The 18,812-nt window shown below is 43.4% G+C and overlaps 1 protein-coding gene across 1 annotated transcript in view; it reads right to left on the bottom strand.

The window, feature by feature from the left end:
* Positions 1 to 16,573, bottom strand: part of LOC125448288 (R3H domain-containing protein 2) — a 265,250-nt gene extending 248,677 nt beyond the window's left edge. Inside the window, exon 1 of the mRNA XM_059643331.1 lies at positions 16,291 to 16,573. The gene's annotated coding sequence lies outside the window, so the exon portion shown is untranslated. The remainder of the gene's footprint in view (positions 1 to 16,290) is intronic.
* Positions 16,574 to 18,812: the final 2,239 nt, after the last annotated feature.

Genomic DNA, 18,812 nt, shown 5'->3' with positions numbered 1-18,812 from the left:
ATATCCAGGTTTGGGCTGACAACTGACAAGTAACATTCATGTCCATGACTAGGCAGTGACCATCTCCAACAAGACAGAACGTAACCACTGGGCATGTATCATCGCTCATTCAGTGTCACTGAGTTAATATCCTATAATTCTTTCTGTACAGTATTGTTGGTGTACACAAAATATAGCTGCACTCCAAGAAGGCAGCTCACTACCACTTTGTTAAGAGCAACTAGGAATGACCACTAAATGCTGCCCAAGATAATTGATGGGACGTGGGCATCACTAACAAAATGAACTCTGAAACTGAGTGCTCCCCTGGATTCTTGGACGGGTTCCTGTTATTTCAAGAAAGACTGCAAAGAGTCCTCAGGCTCTGCCATTTACCATATTAATTTTCAACAATCCTTATTCAGCCACCAAAAATACACCAATGATGCAAAGGAAAGTGCCAAAAAAAGCCTAAGACATGAACTGCTGTCTCTTTTTGAACTTTGGAACGATGCTTTAGGAGCCATCTCTCCCAGTGGGTTCATTGCCATGATATGGCAATCAGACGCTTCTGGATGAATTACTAGTTAAAAGTAGTTAAAAGTGCCATTTTGCAATCCAAGCTCTAAATATTGTTTTCAATTGATTGAAATTTTACAGACGCACCAAACTGTCTACAAGTATTCGAGATAACAAGGTGTAGAGTTGGATGAACACAGCAGGCCAAGCAGCATCAGAGGAGCAGGAAGGCTGACGTTTCAGGCCTAGATAATAAAATGTGAGGCTGGACCCTTCTTCAGAAAATTTTTCTCTTGCTGCAGATGCTGCCAGACCTGCTGAGTTTTCTCGGCACTCATGGCAAGAAAGGAATGGACTACACTCCTTCACTCAGATATACCGAGGGTGCACAATTTACAGACACATTCCCATACCAAGGTGTACTTCCATATGGCTATTTTATATTGTGCTCCAACATTTATACAATCAACTTGCGAGCAGACTCAAGAAAGGAACTAGTTCGCAACCCAGGAACTGTCTACATACAAAAGGATGTTGTTGTCCTGGACTACACATTAGTAACACTGGTAGACTAGGGCCAGCCAGGGGATCATTAAAGTTGTCATGTCCGGAGGGAACAACTGCAGAGATGAAGGTTTCAGCAGCAAATGGGTAGAGGTTCAGGCAGAGGCAGAGGCAGAGCGAGAGATGGATAAATGTGACAGAGACAGAAGTTTATGAAACATAGCATTGCTTCCAATGATTACAACGTTCCCACTTAAATTTCACGGATATGGGTATTTCTTTAATAGTCATGACAGAAAGCTGAATAATCATCCCCCATTTGTAAACAACTTTCATTTAAATTTGAGAGTTTGCATATAAATTCAGTCAAAACATGCTGAAGTGAGTTTTTCTCACTTACCTTCACTCAGAATTAACATACCTATTTCATGGTTTAATACTAAATATTTAAAGGCAGTCTGGACAAAGTAGAGACTAAGTGATAAAAGTGATAAGCTAGTTTCACAATAATATCCACAATGTAAAGACCATATCATTTTATCTTTCTGTATTTTTGCTTGTACGTGAAAAAGCAAAAAAGACTATTTAGAAAATTAAGAACTGGTGTTAAAAGCAAGCTACCAGTATTTATTTACAACTTGGATGAGGAGACTAAATGTACTATAGCCAGGTTTGCAAATGACAAAAATATGTGGGATGACAGGTGCCGAGGAGAACACAAAGAGTCTGTAGAGGGATATAGAGAGGTTAAGTGAGTGGACAAAAACTCAGCAGATAGAATATAATGTGGGCAAATGCGAGGTCATGAATTTTGACAGTAAGACGTGATACTGAATATTATTTTACATGGAGAAAGACCCAAAGAAAGCTACAGAACAGATGGATTTGAGTCTTCAATGAATCTCAAAGAGCTAACATCCAGATTTAGTAGGTAACAGGGAAGGCAAATGGAATACTGACCTTTATTTCAAAGGGAGTGGAATACAAAAGTAGGGAGGGTTTGCAAAAACTATTCAAAGCATTAGTCAGACCACAGGTAGAATACTGTGAACAGTTTAGGTTCCTTTTCTAAGGAACGGGATATTAGCATTGGAGGCAGTCCAGAGAATGTTCACCGGGCTGGTACCAGGTATGGAGGGACTGTCTAAGGAGATGTTGAGCAGGTTGAGCCTGTATTCAATGAATTTATTCTTATGAGGTGAAATTAATGAAAATACAAGATTCTTTGGGGAATTGACTATTTAGATGCAGAAAAGTTGTTTCCACTTGTGAGAATCTATGAACAGAGGGCACAATCTCAGAATAAGGGGCCTCATGAAATCAGGAAGAGGAATTTATTTTCTTAGACAGTAGTGAATCTGTAGAATTCTTTACCACAGAGGGCTGTCGAGGCTGGGCTGTAAATATACTCAAGGTGGAACCATGATCTCGTGGAATGGCTGAGCAGACTCGATGGGCTAAATGGCCCACTTCTGCTCCTCCATCTTCTGGTTTTATTGTTAGGTGCTGCTTACACGGCATTTTTTGGCCAATGGGGTAGGTTTAGCTGTAGACGGACTAGCACAAGGGACTGCGAGATTTAGTTGGCAACAAGTAGCCGATTGATCTCTGGATTAATGACTAGCGGTTGATGACAAAGCCCTTCTGCCTGCCAACAACTGTGTGACTGGCTCCCTGGTAACTGAACAGATTGTAGGTGCGAATAAGATGGCCAGAAGCCTTCACACTTTGGGAAAGGAAGGTGCTCTCAATGTATTTGCAGTGAGAAAAATATCAAAAGGCTGAAAGAAAGGCAGCTTATCTTCCCTCACCAGTTGCTGTAAGCTGTGGCTCTTGCATGTTGTGAACCAGTTGCTCTCTGACCCCAGCAGGCAAGTGAAAGAGACAGGTCACGGAACAGGAAGTCCTGGCAAGCCAGAAGGATTACCTCAGTGAACTCTGGGGACAGTGATTATTTTTTCCCAAATATTCCCTCTACCCATCACACCATTTTTTGCCTTGTCTGCACATACGTGAAGGGGAAATTTTATAAGGGGGGGGGGATTAGAGTCTTAAAGTCCACAATTTATGGTTGTTTACCTATATCTAGAATCTTATTTGTAGTAAACCAATATTCCTGTTAGCAACAAAACTTGATCCATGTTTTCTGTCAACCTAAAAGGCAGGTAAATCAGGGAATACTATACAGTTTGATAAAATCTTTAACTTTTCTGACTCCTCTAGGAATAACAGTTTGATTTCCAGCACGTGGCTCCAGTGAGACACGATAGCAACTGGATTAGCATCAATCTTGATTCTGATTTCAGAATTTGGAACCTCTACTGTTCTAAAAAACCTTAATGCAGAACAAGAACCAAGTCAAAAAAGATACTCAGACTAACAATAGACCCAACTGCAATAAAAGGACAGGATAACAAAGTGTGCAGCTGGATGAACACAGCAGGCCAAGCAGCATCTCAGGAGCACAAAAGCTGGCATTTCGGGCCTAGACCCTTCATCAACTTTTCTGACACCTCCTGCTTAAAACCCAAAAGGTCAGAAGGATCGTGAGGCCCCGCTTTCACGGTCTGTACTCGTACTGAAAATCAAGATCAAGCGAGCTTTTGCCCTTCTGCTCCACGGGAGGTTTCTGTCCTCCCTGAGCTCGCCTCCTCTGATGAAGGGTCTAGGCCCGAAACGTCAGCTTTTGTGCTCCTGAGATGCTGCTTGGCCTGCTGTGTTCATCCAGCTCCACACTTTGTTATCTTATATTCTCCAGCATCTGCAGTTCCCATTATCACTGATGCAATAAAAGGACATACCGTTGGTAAAATTTCATCACAGTCCCTTTTCCCATTATTGAGTGTGATCCATTTCTACAACGCTGGGTGCAGAATTTTGATTCCCCTTGCATTGAAAGTAAAAGATCTCCAATATTTCAATCATTTAGTGAGCTTACAATAGATTGAACAGAAGCAAAACAAGTCAAAAGCACTCTCTGCAAGAACTGGGATCAATCCCAAATGACCTTCCAAACAGAATAACATTTTTCATAAAATTATTTAGAAAGGACTAACATTTTTAAAGAGCGCTTTTCAATAATATTGGATGGATCAAAGCAATTTATAATCAACAAGAAAATGCTAGAAATCCTCAGATCAGGCAGCACCTGTGGAGACAAACAATGAATGGTTGAAGTCAATGACCTTTCATCAAAACCTTTGGCTGAAACATCAGCTTTGTTCCTCTATCCATTGGGTACTTCCAGTGTTTCGCTTACATCATGATTTCCAGCATCTACAATATTATTCTTGTGTTACAGTCAGTCAAGTATTTTTGAAGCATAATGGCTGTTAAAATGTAGGAAGCAGACCAGCTACATAGCACATAGCAAACTCCTGCATAGAACCAAACATTATTGTCTTGATCCAGGTCAGGGCTCTGGGACTAACTCTCTATTCTTCTTCAGATAGTGTCACAGGAATCTTTGACATCCAGGATGCAGGTCAGATCGCAGTTTAACATCTCATCTAAAAGATCACACCACCAACAGTGCAGCACTCTCAAAACTGTACTAGAGTCATAACCTTCATTTGTGTTCAAGCCCTAGGATGGTCACTCAGAAGCAAGAATGTTACCAAAGGAACGAGAGAGTTTACAGTGATAACACTAACTAAACAAGGATGGCTACATGATTGTAAGCAAATCAAGGCCTTCAAATACCAAACTGCAGAACTCCTGGCATATCATTTGTTGGACAGTATTCAGCCCCCTTTACTGTAGGAGGCTTTCTTTAATGCAGTAGTTGAAATAAGCACTTTCTCAACAATATCAGGGCAAATCTATAATACTCTGCAGTTACCCCTGCTTTTGTTTTAAGGCTGGCGTAACTGCTCTGGTAGACTTCTCAATCAATGTTTAAATTTGGGAGTTAAGATTGAGTCAAAGTCATCACCTCAAAGTCAGAGCCAATTTCCCCCACAGCACTGACACCAAAAACACTTGAGCAAACATTGTGCAGCATCACCAACTTGACTCAACAACATTAGTGGCCTTTTATCATGGTCTGTGGAAACACTCCAGCTGATTTAACATCAATGCTTCAAGGTCAGTACTTCAGCCATCAATTACATAGAAAGACTGCATTCTGGTAAAACGCTTGTATTTTGACAGATTTCCATGCTCAAATTACAGAACATCACTCAAAAATGAGTAATTTCCCATCTTGTGCACCCAATGTTACCAACAGCAACCCACCTCCACAAAAGACAGATACAGCATGGAGTTAGATACAAAGTAAAGCTTCCTCTATTCTTAACCTGAAAGAAAGACTGCCTTTAATTATTTTAAGCTGAAAGTAAAGGTCCTCCAACTCTTAAGCCAAAAATAAAAAGTCCCTAAACTCCGTCCCCAGCAAACACTCCCAGAACAGGGACAGCACAGGCTTAGATGCACAGTAAACCCCTGCCCACTCTTTTAAACTAAAAGTAAAGCTCTCCTGACATTGTCCCCATCAAACACTTCCAGGACAGGGATGGTGTGGGGCCAGAAACAGATCAAAGGCCCTCTGCTCATTTAAACTGAAAGCTCTTCTACTCTGCCTCCATCAAACACTCCTCGGACATGGATAGCACTTGATTAGAGAGAGTATAGCTCCCTCTACACTGTCCCCCAAACACTCCCAGGTACAGCTTAGGTCAGCCTCAAAACAGCACAACTACAGCAGCAGAGAAAGTTTGCAATTTTCCATTCAGGTTATCCTTGAGAGTTAGAAAACTGCCAATTTATTGCTAAATAATGGGTAATGAAGTGCTGTCAAACATTTGGGCACTTGAAAGTGAGTGGTAACAATGTAAATTCCGTTCACACAAGATTCATATTGCTGCCATTACATACAAGTCACTCATCCATCTTTACCAGAACTTTACGTAGCTATGTTTTCCTTAAAATTAGAAAAAGCTAAGATTTTGCACTACAGTTGTCATATCTCAAACTAGTGATTCTAAACTGCATGGGTGCAATCAAGGCAAACAGCAAGATAATCAAACAGAAAGTTGCTGAGGAAAAATCAAGTTCTGATGACTGAATCAAATATACTCAATTAATAATTAAGCAACTTACTGGCAATAAGCAACAAGTAGAAAGAAATATTTTCGTTTCAGATTCTAACTGATACTGTACTTTTTTAAAAATTCATTCATAGGATGAGTGTCGCTGGCTAGGTGTACAGAGGCAGGAATAGCAGTAGATGTACATCTGTAATTTTTTTCCCCTCCCTAATTGGCCAGAGGGCAGTTAAGTGACAACACGTGGGCTAGATCCATGGTTTCATGGTCACTGAACTTTTAAATCCAGGTTTTTATGGAATTCATATCCGCTATATGAACTCAATTCCCCAAAACAGTAACTAGCTCTCCAGGTTACTAATCCAGCAAAAATTCCACTGTGTTATCACTTTCCCAATGTTTTCGGTGTTCAACGAAATGGCTGGTTTTTGCTGAAGATGGCAAATTACAGAAAATCAATTGGCAAATATTAACTATTCTAGCAAGTCTTTCCAACACTAGCCATTATAACTTCTGCACTTGATTTGTTTCCATTCACCACTGCACTAGAGATTCACCAAGCTTTCTCCTTCCTTTCCTTTTTTTTTCTGCCATCTGATTATCTCCCACATCTCTTTTTGCCACACCATTCCCAATTACATGTCTCCAGGCACACTGGTCAACAGCAATTCCTTCCATGCACTGACAGTGATGCTAGTCAATGAAATCACACTTGCAAACATTATTCTAATGCAGGTTTGTGCTGTGGCGGGGCGGAATTGGCTGTCATTCACATAGATAGCAAGCTCTTTATTGAACATAATTTTGAGAATTCTATTGTCATCCATTGGGCTCACTTGATTCAGCCAATGGAGTTGTCACCCACTGAAAATGGGTTTTATAACTGACGAATATAAAGGTACAAAAAGGTGCTAAGGTTCCAAGGAAGTATGTAAGGTCAGACAGACCTTGGCGTCTAAGTCCATAAATGTTTGGAAGGAAACAGGTGGATTGGATGGTTAAGGTGGCATATGGATGCTTGCCTTTATTAGGTGAGCGATATGCATGGAGCTGTACAGGACACTGATTAGGCCACAGCTAGAGAACTGTCTGCACTTATGGTCACTGCACAATGAAGAACGTGATTGCATGGGAGAGTGCAGGAGAAATTCACGAGGACATTGTTTGGGTTGGAGTACTTCAGCTCTGAGGAAAGACTACAGTAGCTAGACTACAGTTACTCCCTTAGAGCAGAGAAGGTTGAAGGGGAGACCTGATTATGGTCTACATAGTTATGAGTTACACAAATAGGGGAAAATTTTTATTCCTAGCGACCCTTAGTAAAAGGGTCAATTATCAGGGAGCACAGATTTAAGGCAAGGGACAGGAAGTTTACAAGGAATTCAAGGAGAATGCTTTTCATTCAGTGAGTTGTGGGTATTTGGAACTCACTGCCTGAATGGATGAGACACATAGGGACCATCACAACATTTTAGTAGTATTTAGACAAACACTTGAAATGCCGTAGCGTGCAAGTTTACAGACCAAGTGCTAGAAAACGGAATTAGAATGGATAAGCAGTTAAGGGATAAATTTTTAAAAAAGAACCTGGATTGTTACACAAGCACATTAGTGCAAGATAAATCAAATCTGAGAGTTAAGTGCACAGCTCAAACACTAGCAAGGCAGAAGTAAGTCATGGGGCACTGGGACCAGCATTGCACGAAGTGGGAGCTTTACTGACGGGATGATCTTCATGAATCATGTTGACACTACTATCCTGGTGAGTTGTAAACAATCTAGAGTGCTTTAAACTAAACAGCTGTGGGGTAGGCAGATTCAAGTAAGGGTATATGATATGAAAAATTAAAAGAGAGGACAAAGCAAGTGAGTAAGGTAGCAATAAAGGAAATGATAATTCGATTAAGACAGAATGGCACAGAGCTTATAAATGAGTGCACCAACAGATAAGGCTAGAGGTTGCAAAAAACAATAAAAAACTGAGTTAAAGGCTCTGTATCTGAATGCTTGTTGCATTTGTAACAAAATGGATGAATTGACAGCTTAAAATAGAAATAAATAGATTTGATCTGATCGCTATGACAGACATGACTGCAGGATAACTAAGGCTGAGGCTTGCAGTGGTACAAGACACTTCAGGAAAACAGAAAGCTAAGAAAAGGTAAACGGGGCTGTTAATGAAATGTGATAGTACAACAGACAGAGATGATCTACGATCAAAACGCAGAATCAATTTCGGTAAAGAAAAAGTGAAGAAATCACTTGTTTGACCAGTTTATTGCTGTCACACCCCCCCCCCACCTATAAAATGGAGTATATAAAGGAACTTTCACAGGGCTCAAGAGAAAGGTACACAGGAAATTTACAAACATCCAATTTACAAACGCTATCTCATCCAGGAGGACAATTTTAAAGATCGGATATATGAAAGTGTCCTATATGTACGAATGACTCCTTTAATATGATCCTGCACTGTGTTCCAACCTGCAAATAAAATCGACTTATGAACAAACTCCAGAACCTGTTCAAAGCAGAGGCTGCCTGTACTGATAATCGCAGGTGATTTTAATCTATATATAATGACTGGATGAATCAGATTGGCAAAGATGAACTCCTCTTTCAGATTATCAAATGTTTTCAGCATGGATGCTTAGAGTGAAACAGTGTAAAGTCAACCAGAGAGAAGGCTAAACCCGGTAATCTGCAATAAAACGGGATTAAGGACCTCATAGTAAAAGGTCCCCGAGAAAGCAGTGATCATAATGCAATTTTGCATTCAACTTCAAGGAGAGAAGAGTAGACCTAAGATTAGTCTTTCAGACTTAAATAAAAGGGCAATTATGAGGAAATGGAGATAGAGATGGCTAAAGTGAAGTGGGAAGTTATGTTAAGGGACAGATTAGGAGAAATACATTGGCAAATATTTAAGGTGATATTTCAGAACACTCCACAATGATATATTCCACTAAGACAGACTCTCGAGAAGGGTATCGCATCTGTATTTAACTGACAAAGCTATAGATTGCATCAAATTGAAAGAAAAAGCATGCCATTCTGTGAAGATTAAGATACATTGAAGAATGAGAAAACTAGCTTAAAGAGGTTCAGCATTTGTATTGGTATTTGAAAAGGAAAAAAAAGTGAACAATTGACCGCTATACAGAGCGAGAGTGAGAAATGGCTGTTAAATTGAACAGATATTTTGCATCTGTTTTTACTGAATAGGATGCAAATGGCACCCCTGAAACAGTAAAACAGGAGGTGAAAGGGAGTGAAGAACATTAAAAAATTACATTCCCCAGTAAAAAGGGGACTGAGAACATTACAACAATTGATTAGATTAGATTAGATTACCTACTGTGTAGAAACAGGCCCTTCAGCCCAACAAGTCCACACTGCCCCTTGAAGAATCCCACCCAGACCAATCCCCCTATAACCCACACACCCCTGAACACTATGGGCAATTTAGCACGGCCAATCCACCTAGCCTGCACATCTTTGGACTGTGGGAGGTAACCGGAGCACCCGGAGGAAACCCACGCAGACACAGGGAGAATGTGCAAACTCCACACAGACAGTCGCCCGAGGCTGGAACTGAACCCGAGTCCCTGGTGCTGTGAGGCTGCAGTGCCACCCACTGAGCCACCATGCCACCCCCCGATAGCTGACAAGTCCACAAGTCCTGATGAACTTCATACTAGTATTTTAAAAGAGAGGCTGCTGATCAAGTAGGTGCACTGATTTTAAATTTTCCAAGATTCACTTAATTCTGGAAAGGTCCCATCGGATTTGAAAGCAGCACATTGTAATGCCTTATTAAAGAAAGGAGAGAGTCAGAATATAAAAAACCATATATAAATAAAACAGGCCACTTAACATCCATATTTGGGAAAATGCCAGAATCTACTATTAAGGAGGTTACATGAGATACTTAGAAAATCTTAATGCAACCAGTCAACAGAGTTTTGTGAAAGGGAAATCATGTTTGATTAATTTTATTTGAGTTTTTTCAGGAAATAACAATTAAGTGGATAAAGAGGAACTTGTGGACGTGGTGCACTTGGGTTTCCAAAAGGCATTTTAGAGATACCACAAAGATTGTTACACACAAGTTCATGGTAGTCTGGGTACATGGACTGAGGATTGGAAAGCTAACAGGAAAACAAATAACTAAGTCATTTTCAGGTTGGCAAAATGTAACGAGTGATGTGCCACAGGAATCAGTGCTGAGGTCTTACTATTTACAATCTATATCAATAATTGGATGAAGGGACTGACTACACAGTTACCAAATTTGCTGATGACAGACAGGTAGGCAAGTAAATTGAGAAGAGCATATAAAGGTGTATGCAGAGGGATATATAGGTAGGTTAGGTAAGTGCAAGGAAATTGGCAGAGACAGTAATAACATGGGAATATATGAATTTGTCCATTTTAGCATGAAGAACAGAAAAATAGCATATTACTTAAACAGAGAGGGATTGCAGAACTGTGTCCTGGTACATGAAAAATTAGTATGCAAGTGTAGCAAGTGATTGCAGAAATAAAGTTACTGTTGTCATTTCTTGCAAGAGGAATGAATAATAAAAGAAGACTAATTTTGCTACAGTTATATAAGGCATTGATGAGACCAAATCTACATTACTGTGTACAGTACTAACATCCACATTTAAAGGAAGGGCATTGCACTAGAAGCAGCTCAAGGAAGATTCACATGACTGAAATCTAAGATGATCTAAGGGCTACCTTATGAGGAAAGCTGGACATTTGAAGCCATAACAACTTGGTTTTGAAAATATGAGGGGTAGTCTTACTGATGCTGAGAGGACCGAACAGAGTGGCACTGAAAGGAAGTTTCTCTGTGTTGGAGAAGCGAGGCCTAGTGTACTTTTTAAAAAAACAAGATGGAGATAAAGAGAAATTTGTTCCGAGTCATGAGTCTACAGAATTATCTTCCCCAAACAGTGGAGGAGGTAGGCTCATTGAATATTTTCAAGAGGCAGACAGAGTTTTGACTATCAAGGGTATGAGTAGTGGGCAGGAGAGGGGAGTTAAATCTACAATCAGATCAGACATGATCTCATTGGACAGTAGAGTAGGCTCAGATGCCAAAAGGCATAATTATATTTGCATGTTTGTGGCATTGTGGGATCTTCCTGTGATTAAGTTAGTTGCTGCATTTTCCTAAACTTCATCAATGCCTGCACTTCAAAACCATTTCATCAGCTATCAACAGCTTCAGAACATCCTCTGGATATGAAAGATGTGGCATAAGTGCATGCTCTTTTGTACAAAATGAGCACAACTACGCCTCAAGCCCTTACATGTGTGCACAGAACGCTGAAGAATGACCACTGGTCATTTGGCATTTTTTAAAATTCACTTGTGAGACATGGGCATTGCTGGTTGGGCCACCACTTATTGCCCATCCCTTGCTGCACTTAAGGTGGTGGTGGAGCTGTCTTCTTGAACTGCTGCAGTTCACGTGCCATTGGTTGGCCCAAAATGCCATTAGGGAAGGAAATCCAGGATTTGGCCCAGCAACAATGAAGGAATGGCGATATATTTCCAAGTCAGCATGGTAAGTGGCTTGGAGGAGAACTTACAGAAGGTGTGTACATGTATCTGCTACCCTGCCCTTTGAGATGCAAGTAGTCATTTTGGTAGATGCTAAGGATCTTTTGTGAACTTTTGCAGTGCATCTTGTAGATAGTATACATTGCTGCTACTCAATACTGGTGATTGAGGAAGTGGATGTGGTGCCAATCAAGTGGCATGCTTTGTCTTGGATGATGTCAAGCTTCTTGAGTGTTATTGGAGCTGCACCCATCCAGGCAAATGGGGTGTATTTCATCACACTCCTGACTTATAGTCATACAGCACAGAAACAGGCCCTTCAGCCCAACTCATTCATGCTGACGAGATATCCTAAACTGAACTAGTCCCATTTGCCTGTTTTTTTTTTTTTCGGCCCCTATCCCTCTAAACCTTTCCAATACACATACCTTCTAAATGTCTTCTAAAATGCTGTTATTGTACCCACCTCTACCACTTCCACTGGCAGCTCAGTCCATATACACACACCACCCTCTCAGAAAAAGCTGGCCTCAAGTTCCTTTTAAATCTTGCCCCTCTCACCTTAAACCTATGCCCTCTAATTTTTGACTCCCCTATTGAAACACCTGCACAGATGCTGGTATCCTGTCACCAAGTCACCTTTTACTTACAAGTGCACAGTAAATAGGCTTTGACCAGCCAGTTCAGAGCTAATACTAGAAATGAGGTGACTCTCTGAACTTCCTGCTTATTTATTTTTCCTTATGTTTTTACTTTCTTCCCCCAGACTGAGGAGATCTTCTGAAACTCCCATTTTCATCTGCCAGCCAGGGCTCCCTAACTGGCCAAAATTAACAATCCCAATCAAGGATCTCAGTCAGATCTACCTGGCCCTCGTTCCAATCACTACACCGAACCTGGGAAAAGAGATCTTGGCTATTCACCTTATCTCTGCTCCTCCTGATTTCATAAACCTCTATAAAAGGTCACCCCTCAGCCTCTAAAGCTTCAGTGGGAAAATTGTTCCAGTCTATCCAGTCTCCTCTTTGCCTTGTAGGTAGTGGACAGGCTTTGGGGAGTCAGGTGGTGAGTTACTCACCACAGTATTCCTAGTATTTGGCTTACTCTTGCAGCCACTGTGTTTATATGGTGAGTCCAGTTGAGAGTCTGGTCAATGGTAACCCCAATGATGTTGACAGTGGAGGATTCAGAGATTGTAACATGAATGAATGTCAAAGGGCAGTGATTAGATTGTCTCTTATGTTTCTTCAGCAAAAGACATCCATCAATTCAGAGTCATAAAGGCTGCAAGACCAAGAAAAGACTAACAAAGAACATCTATTTCATCTCTTGCCAACATGATATGATACAGTGAGAGTTGGGTTACTAATCAACAAATCGCTACAATTTTTTGGAAAGGAAGAGTTCTATCATAGGCTTTGTGGTGAATTAATTGATATTTTAGGGAACAGAAGTTTACTGTGGAGAAGGATACAGAAGCTAGGGAACTTGGGAAAATAAGTAGCAACATCTTGGAAAACATCCACATTACAGAGCAGGTCTTAAAGACTGAACGTCTTAAAACGCATAAATGTGGATAAATCACAGAGGATCCCCCTCGTTCTCACACACCACCCTACCAACCTCCGGATACAACGCATTATCCTCCGACACTTCCGCCATTTACAATCCGACCCCACCACCCAAGACATTTTTCCATCCCCACCCCTGTCTGCTTTCCGGAGAGACCACTCTCTCCGTGACTCCCTTGTTCGCTCCACACTGCCCTCCAACCCCACCACACCCGGCACCTTCCCCTGCAACCGCAGGAAATGCTACACTTGTCCCCACACCTCCTCCCTCACCCCCATCCCAGGCCCCAAGATGACATTCCACATTAAGCAGAGGTTCACCTGCACATCTGCCAATGTGGTATACTGCATCCACTGTACCCGGTGCGGCTTTCTCTACATTGGGGAAACCAAGCGGAGGCTTGGGGACCGCTTTGCAGAACACCTCCGCTCAGTTCGCAACAAACAACTGCACCTCCCAGTCGCAAACCATTTCCACTCCCCCTCCCATTCTCTTGATGACATGTCCATCATGGGCCTCCTGCACTGCCACAATGATGCCACCCGAAGGTTGCAGGAACAGCAACTCATATTCCGCCTGGGAACCCTGCAGCCATATGGTATCAATGTGGACTTCACCAGTTTCAAAATCTCCCCTTCCCCCACTGCATCCCTAAACCAGCCCAGTTCATCCCCTCCCCCCACTGCACCACACAACCAGCCCAGCTCTTCCCCCCCACCCACTGCATCCCAAAACCAGTCCAACCTGTCTCTGCCTCCCCAACCGGTTCTTCCTCTCACCCATCCCTTCCTCCCACCCCAAGCCGCACCCCCAGCTACCTACTAACCTCATCCCACCTCCTTGACCTGTCCGTCTTCCCTGGACTGACCTATCCCCTCCCTACCTCCCCACCCACACCTTCTCCACCTATCTTCTTTACTCTCCATCTTCGGTCCGCCTCCCCCTCTCTCCCTATTTATTCCAGTTCCCTCCCCCCATCCCCCTCTCTGATGAAGGGTCTAGGCCCGAAACGTCAGCTTTTGTGCTCCTGAGATGCTGCTTGGCCTGCTGTGTTCATCCAGCCTCACATTTTATTATCACAGGACCTGATCAGGTTTACTGTAGAACTCTGTGGGAAGCTAGGGAAGAGATTGCTGGGCCCCTTACTGAGATATTTGTATCATCGATAGCCAAAAGGTGAGGTATCAGAAGACTGGAGGTTGGCTAATGTGGTGCCCCTATTTAAGAAAGGTGGTAAGGAAAAGCTGGGGAACTACATACCGGTGAGTGTGACATCAATGGTGGGCAAGTTCTTTGAGGGGATCCTGAGTGACTGAATTTACATGTATTCAGAAAGGACTGATTAGGGATAGTCAACATGGATGTGTGTGGGAAACCATGTCTCCCTAATCTGATTGAGTTTTTTGAAGTAGTAACAAAGAAGTGTAGAAGGCAGAGTGGTGGATGTGATCCACATGGGCTTCAGCAAGGCGTTAGACAAGTTTCCACATGGTGGACTAATTAACAAGGGTAGATCATATGAAATCCACAGAACCGGCCATCTGGATACACAGCTGTCTCGAAGGTAGGAGGGTGGTGGCAGTGGGTGGCTTTTCGTACTGGAGGCTTGTGACCAGCAGTGTGCCACAAAGATTAGTGATAAATCCACTGCTTTTTGTCATTTATAAATAATTTTGATATGAACATTGTTGGTATGGTTAGTAAGTTTGCAGATGACACAAAACTGTTGGTCTAGTGGTCAGCCAAGAAAGTTGCCTCAGGGTACAACAGGACCTCGATCAGACGTTTGCGGGCAGAGGAGTGACAGAAAGTTTAATTTAGATAAATGAGGTACTGTATTTTGAAAAGGCAAATCAGGGCAGGACTTGTACACTTAATGGTAAAGTCCTGGGGAGCGTTGCTGAACAAAGACCTTGGAGTGCAGATTCATAGCTCCCTGAAAGTAGAGTCCCAGGTAAACAAAATAGTGAAAAAGGCATCTGGTATGCTTGTCTTTATTAGTCAGTGCATTGAGTATAGGACAGAGGATGTCATGTTGCAGGAGTAGCATTGGTTAGACCAGTTTTGAAACACCACATTCAATTCTGGTCTCCCTGCTATAGGAAGAATGTTCTGAATCCTTTCAAGTTTCACAAAAGATTTACAAGGATGTTGCCAGGGTTTGTAGGTTTGAGCTATAGGGAGAGGATGAATAAGGTGGGGCTATTTTCTGTATAGCATCAGAGGCTAAGGGGTGACCTTATAGAAGTTTATATCTGAGGGACATAGATAGGGTGAAAAGCCAAGGTATTCTCCCTAGGGTGGGAGAGAAGAGTCCAAAACTAGGCTTAAGGAGAGAGGGGAATGATTTAGAAAGGTACCTAAAAGGGCAACTTTTTCATACCGAGTGTGGTGTGTACATGGAATGAGCTGCCAGATGAAGTGGTGGCAACTGGTACAATAACAACATTTAAAAGGCATCTGAATAGATATATGAATAGGGAGTGTTTAGAGGGACATGGGCTAAATGCTGGCAAATGGGACTAGATTAATTTAGGATATCTAGTTCGCATGGATGAGTTGGAACGAAGGTCTGTTTCCAAGCTGTACAGCTCAGTGACTCGAAGTAAGGCCAGGTTTTAAATAGGAAACGTGAACCTTCTTAGATGGGAGTGCTCCAAAATAAAACCAGGATGTTGACCAATTTGTTGCTTGCAGAAACACATGTGCCATCTACACTGGGCTTAACTGCACATCGAGAATGCCACCTGGGGAAGATTTCAAACCCCACCCCATCTCAAGTCAAACCTGATCATAGAACCTAGTACTCAAAGACATTTGCAGATTATACACAGAACTCTACTCTGGGCTGCTTCTGAAGAATGGTGATGATGCCCATTTCCAATATAGAGCAACCATGTGGAGTGCAATCCCCTAACAACATGAGCCCTAAAAGCAGGACCTCATGGAAGTACTTGGTACTAAAACTTCATTTAACTGGGCAATAAAAGAACATGCCCCAATGGTTTCAGCGTTTCTTCCCCACTCCCCCGTGCCCATTGCTGTGTCCCCGCCCCCCCGAAGGCCTCCCACCCTCTGGCCCCCCCACACTCACCGCTTCACACTGGGCTTCAGGCCGACGCCTCAAAAACTCCGCGCTCGGCGCTCGCACCACAAACCGTCCGTTGCCGAGCCCCCCCCCCCCACCCCCCTCCAAAAAAAAAGCAACCAAAGCCTGTGTTGTCGAGAAGTGATGAAGGGAGGAAGATAGGGAGGGAGGGAAAGGGAAGAGGACACAAATAAAGGAAATGAGAAAGAAACCAAACTGCGGAAAAATAAAAAGAGAAAAGAAAGAAAATAATCTGGCCGGCTTCGGCGCCTGCGTACTACGTCACGCCTTCCTGCCCACTCAGTGACGTCAACAGGTGCTCCGTGCTTGTGACATCACCAGTTTGTGCGTAGAGCCCCTGAGAGCCGGTGCTGCTGTCTGGGACGCCCCTTACATAAAACGGAGGCGCTGCAGGTGCTTTAGGATAGTGTGTTGCTTTACGCGCTGTTTCATTCCGTTCCGTCCCGTCCTGTCAATCACTCTTCATGGCAAGATTTGTACACCTTGACTTCTCGTCATCCAACAGCCTGGATAGACTTGCATAAAGTGGTGCAACAAACCAACCGTTTTTACTCGATAACGAGGTGTGGAGCTGGATGGACACAGCAAGGACAAACAGTATCAGCTTTTGTGGTCCTGAGATGCTGCTTGGCCTGTTGTGTTCATCCAGCTTCACACTTTGTTATCTTGGATTCTCCAGCATCTGCAGTTCCTACTATCTCTAACGTTTCTCAGTTAACAGTTTTCTACAGCGTTTGATATTTAATTTCATTCATTTGATTACAATCAATGTCCCCTTGTGTACATACATTTACATGGTGGGTATTTGTTGAATCCCCAAGGATGTCGTCAAGTGTCAATGGTTAGATTGTGAACCAAAACAGAAGTTGCTTTAAAAGCTCCACAGGTCAGGCAGCATCTGAAAAAGAAATAATTGTTGATGTTTCAGGTCCAGTGAGCCTTCCTTAGAATTTCTGTTTTTGTTCCTGATTTACACTCTTCTCATGATTAGATTGTCTCTTATTGGTGATGGTCATAGCCTGGCATTTGTGTGGTGTAAATGTTACTTGCCACTTGTCAGCCCAAGCCTGGACTGCTTCAAATATCTGAGTCGTCGTGAACAGTGCTGAATATTGTACAATCAGCAAACTTCCCCACTTCTGACCTTATGATGGAGGGAAGGCCAGTGATGGAGCAGCTGAAAATGGTTGGGCCAGTGACAAGGGGGCCACAAAGCGGGAACTCTTGGGCAGCAGTAATGTCCTCACCTGTGAACCAGGAGGCCCAGCATCAAGTCCCACTTGACCCAGAGATAACATCTGAACAGGTTTTTTTTTAAATCTATCCACACAAATTCCTGCAGAGATGCCCATTAACTACAACCATCTTGTGTTCTAGGGATGACTAACCAGCAAAACATCAGTTTTGCTCAAGCCTCTAACAGTCAGGCAGATGTACCCAGCTAATAAAATGTGAGGCTGGACGAACACAGCAGGCCAAGCAGCATCTCAGGAGCACAAAAGCTGACGTTTCGGGCCTAGACCCTTCATCAGAGAGGGGGATGGGGGGAGGGAACTGGAATAAATAGGGAGAGAGGGGGAGGCCCTCAACACCTCCCTGGCCCCCAACACCTCATATTCACCATGGACGTCCAGTCCCTGTACACCTGCATTCCGCATGGAGATGGCCTCAAGGCCCTCCGCTTCTTCCTGTCCCGCAGGCCCGACCAGTCCCCCTCCACCGACACTCTCATCCGCCTAGCTGAACTCGTCCTCACACTCAACTTCTCTTTTGACTCCTCCCACTTCCTACAGACTAAGGGGGTGGCCATGGGCACCCGCATGGGCCCCAGCTATGCCTGCCTCTTTGTAGGTTACGTGGAACAGTCCCTCTTCCGCACCTACACAGGCCCCAAACCCCACCTCTTTCTCCGGTACATTGATGACTGTATCGGCGCCGCCTCTTGCTCCCCAGAGGAGCTCGAACAGTTCATCCACTTCACCAACACCTTCCACCCCAACCTTCAGTTCACCTGGGCCATCTCCAGCACATCCCTCACCTTCCTGGACCTCTCAGTCTCCATCTCAGGCAACCAGCTTGTAACTGATGTCCATTTCAAGCCCACCGACTCCCACAGCTACCTAGAATACACCTCCTCCCACCCACCCTCCTGCAAAAATTCCATCCCCTATTCCCAATTCCTCCGCCTCCGCCGCATCTGCTCCCACGACAAGACATTCCACTCCCGCACATCCCAGATGTCCAAGTTCTTTAAGGACCGCAACTTTCCCCCCCACGGTGATCGAGAACGCCCTTGACCACGTCTCCCGCATTTCCCGCGACACATCCCTCACACCCCGCCCCCGCCACAACCGCCCCAAGAGGATCCCCCTCGTTCTCACACACCACCCTACCAACCTCCGGATACAACGCATTATCCTCCGACACTTCCGCCATTTACAATCCGACCCCACCACCCAAGACATTTTTCCATCCCCTCCCCTGTCTGCTTTCCGGAGAGACCACTC

This window comes from Stegostoma tigrinum, chromosome X (genome assembly GCF_030684315.1).
Source record: "Stegostoma tigrinum isolate sSteTig4 chromosome X, sSteTig4.hap1, whole genome shotgun sequence".
In the NCBI taxonomy this organism is placed as follows: domain Eukaryota; kingdom Metazoa; phylum Chordata; class Chondrichthyes; order Orectolobiformes; family Stegostomatidae; genus Stegostoma; species Stegostoma tigrinum.
This window is presented reverse-complemented; position numbering and strand designations above follow the sequence as displayed.